A 10,796-nucleotide genomic window follows, 5' to 3' on the forward strand; every position below is an offset into this window, starting at 1 on the left:
TTCTTCTTCACCTTCATGTCTCGCTTTAGTGGACAATCTCACCTTCAGGGCGCATACCGCCATCTACTGTACAAGAGTGTAACAGCATGTTTCCTCCACAGAGCCTTCTCCATAAAAACTAAGAAAGAACAAAACCAGGCTGAACTTTCTGCTATAACGTTAATTGTATTTTTCTTTTGTCAAGTCAATGTTTAATTTACATTTCTTAGTATTTGTCTCATTTTCATAAGAAAATGAGACAAATGGAAATTGAAAATTCAAAACTTGCAGAAGTTTTATTTCTGTCGTGTCTTGAGCTGCTTGAGAGGGTGGATGGCGGAGGGTGGAGTCAGGTCAGCCACCTTCAGACTGATGGGGTCATCAGAGTCAGTGTGCAGAGCAGCTGGACTGGAGCTCAGAGTTCTTGCAGGAACATGTTCACCGGCATCAGCCTCCACCCTCCAGGATACAACCAACAGCAGCGACACTGTGGAGCGGAACTTCTGGATCAGACTCTGGAAGTGGTCTCAGGAGGACCAGGATGACCCAGTGGTGACTGCTGAAGACCGTCTGTTCTGGGCTCCTGTGGAAATACGGCAGTCCAACACGGTGGACTCTCAGGTGATTAAACACGGATGAATACAGAACTATGAATATTATATTTCTGCCAGCAGATCACCCTTAAAAAGTACTAATACCACAGTGTACAAGTGGTGTTAGTACTTTCACAAGTAAAAGTGATATTAGTACACGTGCTACAAGTAAAAGTCCTGCATTGAAAATGCTACTTTTAATGTCAGTATAATGAGTAAAATGTATTTAAAGTATTACAGTAAAAGTATTGAGTGTAGTAAAATGTCCCGGTGACTGTTCTATCTGTTCTCCTGTTCTGCTGTTCTCCTGTTCTCCTGTTCCACTGTTCTACTGTTCTCCTGTTCTGCTGTTCTGTTCTCCTGTTCTACTGTTCTCCTGTTCTACTGTTCTCCTGTTCTGCTGTTCTCCTGCTCTGCTGTTCTTCTGTTCTGCTGTTCTTCTGTTCTGCTGTTCTGCTGTTCTCCTGTTCTGCTGTTCTCCTGTTCTCCTGCTCTGCTGTTCTTCTGTTCTTCTGTTCTGCTGTTCTGCTGTTCTCCTGTTCTCCTGTTCTGCTGTTCTCCTGTTCTCCTGTTCTACTGTTCTGCTGTTCTTCTGTTCTGCTGTTCTGCTGTTCTGCTGTTCTACTCTTCTTCTGTTCTGCTGTTCTACTGTTCTGCTGTTCTACTGTTCTTCTGTTCTGCTGTTCTACTGTTCTGCTGTTCTACTGTTCTTCTGTTCTTCTGTTCTATCTGTTCTCCTGTTCTCCTGTTCAATCTGTTCTTCTGTTCTCCTGTTCTCCTGTTCAATCTGTTCTGCTGTTCTTCTGTTCTACTGTTCTGCTGTTCTACTGTTCTACTGTTCTCCTGTTCAATCTGTTCTTCTGTTCTATCTGTTCTCCTGTTCTCCTCTTCTCTCTGATCTCATCAGATTACTGTGACTCAGTCGCTGGTTGAGCTTCATATTTTCTGATTCCTTAAAAAAAACCCAGACACACTTTGATCGGTTCATTATATCAAAAGTGGTGACAGATTTATTCACAAAGAGAACATAAATACTGATGATCAGTCACATTCAGATGTTAGTTAGCACACTGTTGTTAATGGAAATGAAAATATTAGGATGAATTCTAATAAAGATTGTACTGACTACATGTTATTAGTAAAAACATTTGATCGTGTTTCGAGTGAAAGCATCGTCATCTCTGTAACGTTCAGGTGTTGCTCTGTTGTAAATCTCTGTTTTTGTGTGAATAACTGAACCTGTCGGTCTGCGTGTGGAGGACTGAACCTGATTTACTGGAAAATGAAGAATAACAAAGCGATGAAATAAACTGAGAAACAATTTGAATAAAATCAGATAAAATGATTTAAAAATATAAAGACTTTCAACAAATTCCTCTTGATTTATCAAATCATTTCCCTTTTTACATTTGTGTAACTAAAAACCTGTTCTTATAATATACTGTAGATTCATGAATAATTTTTTGCACATTTTTATCGTATTTTATTGATTATTTCTCAATTCAAATTTTCAGTTTAATTTTTACAGATTTAATGTTGATGACATTTGTCAGTGTGTTAAATTATTCCAGTCATTGATTGATTCATTTACTGTTAATTATTTTAGTCGTATTTGGTCCTCAGTACCTTCAGACAGGTTGTAGCTCAGCTGTAACACAAACATTCCTCCAACAGTCAGTTAAACTCTTCTTCTGTTGTTTCTGTGCGTCTTCTTGTCTGACTTTCGCCCTGCGGCGCCCCCCTGTGGTCAGCACAGAGAAAGCAGACGGGTGGCGTGTGGTGTTTTCCAGGCTCAGGTGTGTCGGTGGCGCAGGTGGTCTCAGGTGTGTTGCAGGTCTCACTGCAGCAGGCAGCCACACTTGATGTTCTTCTCCTGGTGCGTGGTGCCGAACAGCTGGATGGCCTGGCTGTTGATCAGAGTCCAGAAGTTCTCGAAGGAGATGTTCTGACCACTCTGAACACCCATCTGCTGCAGAACCTGACCCAGACCTTCTTCATTCTCCACAGTCTGCAAACAGGAAACAGGAAGTGGGCGTACAGTGATGTCAGCCGTGTAGTGTTTGTTGTTTGAAGACACTCTTCGAACCACGACCCAGAGCCAAGTTCTCTCCTGACGATCAGAGTGAAAAACCTGCAGAACCGACTGGGCGGATTCATCACCACAGACAGTGAAGTGTGTTGTGATTGGATGATGAGCTGTGATGTCATGGTCTGTACCTTTGCAAATCCAGGCAGCTGGTTGGAGATCATGGTCTGGAACTGGGTGGTGTTCATGGTCGGCCCATCATCTGCAGCTTTGTGAAACTCTGTGACCAACGTGTTGATGGCCAGCTCCAAATCTGAGTACTGAGAGCAGCAGAGCACAGGGAGTCATTATGATCACTAATCAATGATAAACAATCAGTCAGTGAGCTCTTTTTACTACAACTCCTGCGGCTTCATCGCAGACATTCAGGTCATTTCTATGAAACTTCAAGAGACCTGAAACCTGACGAGGAGAGAAAACCCATCACAGTCAGAATCCAGAGAACCTCTCGTTTCTGGTGTTTGTGTATTTCAGTTGATTGAATCTGCATCAACAACAATGGTGGAAGAAGTAAAAGTACTAACACCTCAGTGTAAAAATACAATGTTACAAGTAAAAGTCTGCATTAAAAAGTACAAAAAGTTAAGATTTAAATATACTTAAAGCACCAAAAGTAAACGTGCTCATTGTGCAGAATAATGTAAACCACTGGATGTTGTTCTCAGCGTTGATAGTTTGGGAACTGAAACTCCCCACAGCTGGAATCTCAGGAATTTCTCACAGCGATCAACACCTGCAGTCCGGAAGCTCGTATCTCCGCTCGGTATGACATGAACTCAGAGGACAGGAGACGCTGGCAAAGCTGAAGAAGAAGAGGAGACACCTCACCCTGCTGCAGTTTACAGGATCAGCAGCTCATCCTCCTCCACATCCGCCTCTACATCTGACAGATTAACTACAGTTCCCAGAATACTTTTCAACAACGGCTCAGGCCACGTGGCTTCAGATGGAACTCATGAGTTTGAAGTGGTTCACATGTTTGGTCTTTATGGCCTTCAGACCCTGGTGGAAGAAGTACTCAGATAATAAAACTACAGTGTTTTGTTGTAACATCATCTTTTTCCCACTAACTTTTATCTGTGTTGTGTGTTTTGTCCATACTGTTTTTATAGTATGGACATGAACATACCTCATTCATCCAGGTCAGGGTACTTCTAAGTGCTTCCAAAAGACAACTGGACTTGATTAAGGTTCTAGAAGATTTCGTCTCTCATCCAAGAGGCTTCTTCAGTTCCAGCTGACTGGTGGGAGTCTCAGGTATTTCTCCTCCTGAAGGATCATAGCCCCGCCTAGCTATCATGTGGGTCATTAGGGTCACATGAACCATGGTGTTAGTGGGTCAATGGGGGTCAATAGGTGAGTCCTGGTGTGAATGGGTGGGTCATTTACCAACCTGACCATCATATGAGTCATCAGGGTCACATGCTGTCCTCAGATCCCTCCCCAGGCAGCTTAGCAGCCATTCACATCACATCATGTGACCCTGACGAACCACATAGCTAGGCGGGTCTATGATCCTTCAGGAGGATGAATACCTGAGACTCCCACCAGTCAGTTAGAACTGAAGAAGCCTCTTGGACGAGAGACACAACGTCTTCTAGAACCAAAAGCAACAAGTTGTCTTTTGAAGAACTTAGATAAGAACCACACTGTAAAAATACAACGTCACAACATACTTACAGTACCAAAAGTAAAAGCACTCGTTACACAGAATGGCCCGTTTGTGGGGCAAATCTTTTACTATGTGTACTGCTGGTAAAGTTTTATCTTTACCCATAATAACACACCATCGTGTATTTATTGATCATATTAATCTGAATCTGCAAAGTAATTAAAGCTATCAAATAAATGGAGTGAAGAAGAACTGTAAAGCAGCAGAAGATGAAAATACTCGAGTACAGTACAAGCTGCGCCATTATGTGCAGAAGTACATTACTTGAGTAAATGTACTTAGTTACTTAAAGCTGTATTACATCTCTCATGAATTGCTATTCTTATTATTTCAGGGTGGGACACACCACTGAATGACTCACTGTGTGATCTGCACAACACAACCACACAGCCTGTCAGCCAATCAGAGCCAGCAGCGATAAGCAGTTTGATTGTTCATATTTACTCAGCCGAAGTGATTACAGTTTAAGTACTGAGTTCAGGTACAGGTGTATACTCAATAAATGAAGCTATTCACATTATTCACAGCTGCCACAATCAGTCACCAAACCAGCTGATTTTTACTTTGAGTCCTGAAGCTGATTTATAAAAATCATTACAACACAACTTCGTTTAGCGTGTTAGCATTGTAAGTAAAGTGTTAGCTGTGTGTTTAGAGTGTTAGCTAAGAAATTACCTCCAAATGTTGAGCGTTAGCAGCGTAAACAACATGTTAGCAGTATGTTTACAGTGTTAGCCATGGAATTAGCTCCATGTGTTAAGTGTTAGCAGCGTAAACAACATGTTAGCAGTGTGTTTACAGTGTTAGCCATGGAATTAGCTCCATGTGTTAAGTGTTAGCAGCGTAAACAACATGCTAGCAATGTGTTTACAGTGTTAGCCATGGAATTAGCTCCATGTGTTAAGTGTTAGCAGCGTAAACAACATGTTAGCAGTGTGTTTACAGTGTTAGCCATGGAATTAGCTCCATGTGTTAAGTGTTAGCAGCGTAAACAACATGTTAGCAATGTGTTTACAGTGTTAGCCATGGAATTAGCTCCATGTGTTAAGTGTTAGCAGCGTAAACAACATGTTAGCAGTACGTTTACAGTGCTAGCCATTGAATTAGCTCCATGTGTTAAGTGCTAGCAGCGTAAACAACATGTTAGCAGTGTGTTTATTAGCCATGGAATTAGCTCCATGTGTTAAGTGTTAGCAGCGTAAACAACATGCTAGCAGTGTGTTTACAGTGTTAGCCATGGAATTAGCTCCATGTGCTAAGTGTTAGCAGCGTAAACAACATGTTAGCAGTGTGTTTATTAGCCATGGAATTAGCTCCATGTGCTAAGTGTTAGCAGCGTAAACAACATGTTAGCAGTGTGTTCACAGTGTTAGCCATGGAATTAGCTCCATGTGTTAAGCACTAACAGAACTGTATGTATGTTTACAGTCTACATATATTTGTATTTTTGTCATCGATATCTGGAGGCTAAACTGGATGTTTTGTTGATTTGTGTATTTCCTGTCTGTCCGTCCTCTACAGGCTTCCTCCTCCTGAGGTTTCTTCCTTCTGTCCTCATTAAAGGGTCTTTTGGGCAGTTTGTCCTGATCTGAATCGAGGCTGTCTGACTGTAAAGCCTCTAAGATAAACTGTGATCTGTGTCTCTGGGCTGCATAAATAAATGTGACTTGAATTCATCAATCCAGCATCCCAACAGCTTTACTATCAGCAGTCTCTCTATCAGCAGATCAGATATTTTACTCCATTTGCCAAAAACTGGAACAAACTGCAATAGTTTAAATACCACATGTGGTCTGTAGACCGGGACCTAAAATCACCTTCAAATCAAGAGTCTCCCAAATGTCCTCCCTGCTTGCAACACTTGAAATTTGAGGTTTGACATAATCTGGGAGTGTCTCTTTAAATACTGAAACGATGACAACAAAATCGGCGGCCCCTGGTGTCTGAGGGCCCCGAGCAGCTGCTCGCCGTTTTCTGGTGCCTCTGCCGTTAAACGGTGAGTTCGAACAGTTAAACGGCTGAATGAGATCAGAGCGAGCTGCTCTCTGAGGACTCGCTGTTGTTGTGAAAGAGGGCGGCGGCCACGGAGCTGCTCGGCACAAAGAAGCAGAAATCTGCCTGATAGCAAACCAGAAAACCAGCTGCTGAAAACCAGCTGCTGAAAACCAGCTGCTGAAAACCAGCTGCTGAAAACCAGCTGAACCTCAGACCATTACACTGATCAACAGTGACCACATTGTACATCACAGATCATGTGGTGTGATAAATGACAGAAGTTTCATCCTGCAGAAACAAAGAGAGAGTGAAGGAGCTGACGATGAAGCACACACTCTTCACACACGTGGTCACATGTCAGTCACTTCTCAGGCTGAATCAGACATGCTGAGTGTGTGATGGCAGATTTGTGGCTGAGCTGCAGCTGAAGAAAACAAGCAGTTTGAGATTCACAAACAGAGGAAGACCTCCAGAATCCACTTCAGCCACAGAGCGGCTCACGTTTCTGGAGCTGCAGAGAAGGAATGCGGGTGCGTTCGGCCACGAGGAGGCGTTCAAGGTACCCGATCACTGAGAAGCATCGACAAACTGCCGATCCATCGAGCGCTGTCGTTACGAATCCATTCCCTCAGCGCGTTTATGGATCGGCTGTATGAGACGGGCTGAGTAATTAGCTTCAAATTACATTCTGGTTTTCACTGGAGCTGTAATAACACATGTAGGAACTGCTGACCCAGGGTCAGTGGGCGCAACGTCTGAATGTCCACATACTTGTGGCCACATATGTTTGACAGCTATCAATGCTGCTGATTGGAGTTTTTCATGTGAATCACATGACAGACAAATAAAATCTGAAGCGGTCAGTGAAACAGTGACAGCAGATTCACAACGAGGACTTTTACAAGTCGAGCACACTGAATTTCTTTTACTCAAATAGAAATCTACCTCGTACACCTGCAGGATTACTACAGGAATACCGCAAATATTAAAAACAGAATAAGAGCACACAGTCATCGAGACCTTCCCTGGAGACCCCCTTCAGAGCGAGGTTGTGTGCATGTTTGCTGAAGGTGAGCTGACCTGGAAACTTTAATCCACACATACACACTACATACATCCACAACATGAATAGTGACACTGTGAGACACATCAAACAGGATGTGATCACCTGCAAACTCACCTGAAAACAGCACAAAGTCAATATATTTACTGTCTGAGCTCATCAGCTTCAGTGGTTTCTGTAAATATCTGCTGATTCTGGATCTGAAGCAGCAACACGTTTCAAACACGTTGAGACAGGAGCAACTAAAGACTGGGAAAGATGTGGAACGCTCCAAAAACACCTGTTTGGAACATTCCACAGGTAAACAGGCTGATTCTGATTGGCCTGATGTTTCACACAGTCCAGATGTTGTAGGATCGACGATGAAGAAATGAGATCTTGTTGTGTTTGAGTCTCCAACTTTACATGTTAAATATCGTTTGACTAGAAGCTGAGCTGTGATCGAAGCTGAGTTTAACAGAGGACATTTGAACGCACCCTGCTCGAAGTTTATTTCACTTTTCTTCATCGATAGGACGAAACAGACACATGATCGATTAGTTATCGATGAAGACGATGTCTGTTCTCCAATCAATAAGTGATCGATCAGTCAGCGTTCAGAGCGTCTTACCTTGGTCGCCATCTGTGCAGGTGTGGTCGCCGAAAATCCCGAAAACACTCCGAGACAGAAGGATACCGAGCGGAGACTGACGGAGGTCCCGCCCCCCCCACTCCTGTTTCCTGCCGAGAGTCAGAGTCCTCCCACTCCACACGCACACACACACGCACACACACACGCACAGACACACACACACACACGCACAGACACACACACACACAGAGACACACACACTCACACACACACAGAGAGAGAGACACACACACACACACACACACACAGAGGCACACACACACACACACACACACACAGACACACACACACTCACACACACACACAGAGACACACACACACACACACAGAGGCACACACACACACACACACACACACACAGACACACACACACACACACACACACTCTGTTGTCAGCCACACCCAGTCTTCTAACACACACACATTCAGACTGGGAGCTGACCAGTATAACCAGTGTGCTGCTGGCCAACACCTGAGAACACCTGAGAGCAATGGAAGCAACGCTGCGTTCAGGAACCTCCGCAGTAACACTGGAAACACTGCAGCTGTAGTGCTGGAAAGTAACTGAGTACATTTACTCAATTACACTACATTTGATTAATCAATAACTGTAGTCTCTTTGCACTTCATTCAAAACTGTACAATAATTTATAAAAACCCAGTTTTGTCCCCATGTGGCTCACACATGGTTCAGATGACGTGGTTCTGTTTGAACCAGTTCCCCCCCGCTGTGCTCAGTCTGAAACAACCACCAGTCTGGACTTCACCATTTTCACTAAAACAGGAACCACGTCGACATTCAAGGCTTCCTCCACCTTCCTCCTCCTCATTTATGTGTATATTCAACAGCTACTTACTCAATAAAACTGGGTCACATGATCTCTTATTGTCAGTAGGTAATACCTGATAATTACTAATAGAAGTTAATTAACATCAGTTAGTAACCATTACTTATTCAGGTAAGATTCACCCCGCCCACAAAGACTTTCAGATGGTTATCAATGTTTTTAATCCATGAAATCATCATAAAAACACAGTGAAGAGCAAAACAACAGCGTCGCCCAGCATTTCAAGTAAAGAACCTGTTTAATAACGAACTTCAAATGTTTCTGGACAATAAAACACCTTCCTGTTTTCATCCAGACTGCTCCATAACAAAAAGGCTTGTGAGGAGATCGCCCCGCAGCGTTTTACTCTGTGAGCTGTAAACAGACGCTCCTAATCAAACCACAACTGATCTGACAAACATCAGAAACTGTTCGGTGCAGAAAAGTTTTGCTCAAAAGTGAAAAACTTCAGTGAAACTCGTTTTTACCACAAAGATCAACAGAAGCCAGCGGTTCACCTGAAGTTTATTTTTAGATCAAATTATCTGAAACAATATAACATTTATGTTTAATTTATGTAAATTCTGGACTAAATAACACATGCTCCATACAGTAGAACTTGGGGGGGGGGGGGGTTGTGTTGTAGTAAAGGGTAAAATATGGCAGCTTGGGGCCGCAGCAGCAGAGACGACCATCAGCCACCAGGCAGGACGAAGACGAGGGACGACCTGGAGAGGACAGGATGATGACGTCCAGCTGACTTGGGCATGGCTGAAGTCACCTGGGGAGGGATCTGGTGGAGCAATAGGGAGACAGAGAGTCTCTAATACATCCTGCTGAAATGAACCAGGTTCTCCTTGAATTCAGTTACCCAAACATCAAGCGTGTCTAAAGGACATAAAGACCTGGATTTATTTATTTATTTATTTATTTTGTTTATTTGAGTGGGACAGTGCATATTGATGAACATGTTAAAACATGTAAACATGCCGGATTGTAGCTTGATGCTAATTTCCATCCGCAGTCCCATATACATAAAAGTAAAAGTACTAACAGCGGGAAGAAATAAAAACACATTGAGGAGCACAAACCATACCAATAATTTGCAGTGCAGGTTGACTGTGGGTGGAGAGCTGGCCCACCGGTAGGGAGACCAGAAGAGTTTCGTTTTGAGGAGTGAAGTGCGTAGGTGCTCGATAAAGTGACCTTTAACTTTCTGTTACTAAACTCGAGTTATAGAACTTGTCCCTCAACATCTAGACCCTCACTATCTGATGATGGCACTGCGCTGGCCTTCAGCTGAGGAATCTGGGGGTTATCTGTGGACACCTGGATTAATTCCTTACTATCAGGCTGCCTCAATACGTCTCTAAAGACCGTCCAGCTGATCCAGAACGCTGCAGCACGTATTCTGACAAATACTTAAAAAGAGATCAGATTTATATATTTAGATATCAGCCGCTCTGCGGTGGCTCCCTAAAGATCCTTCTCCTAACCGACTAAAGCCTTAAATGATCAGACGCCATCTGATCATTGAGCAGATTCACATTTAACTGTGATGTTTCGTAGCTTTAATTATTCGGATGCTAAAGATCACATACAAATATTTATGTTCTGACAATATAAGATAATAATAATAGTACTATATAGTATTAATTTCAGGTACTTTTTATGTCTCAGCGGCATCTATCAGGACATCAGTGGACAGAGGTCAGTGTCTGCAGACCCCTGGGACCCCTGAGTGGGACATTTAACACTGATTCCTGCGATCTGAAACACTGCTGACATCATTTAAAGACGAGGTAGAGTCTGTTTGCTCAGTGTTTACAAAAGCAGATCAGAATCCTGAATTGAAGACCAGGTACTGAACAGACTCCCACAGCTGAGGAAGAAGAGCTGAGATGCAGTGGACTGAGTAAGGGTCTTTTTGCTGTTAATGAACCAGACGTG

Source organism: Chelmon rostratus, chromosome 8 (assembly GCF_017976325.1).
Source record: "Chelmon rostratus isolate fCheRos1 chromosome 8, fCheRos1.pri, whole genome shotgun sequence".
Lineage (NCBI taxonomy): Eukaryota > Metazoa > Chordata > Actinopteri > Chaetodontiformes > Chaetodontidae > Chelmon > Chelmon rostratus.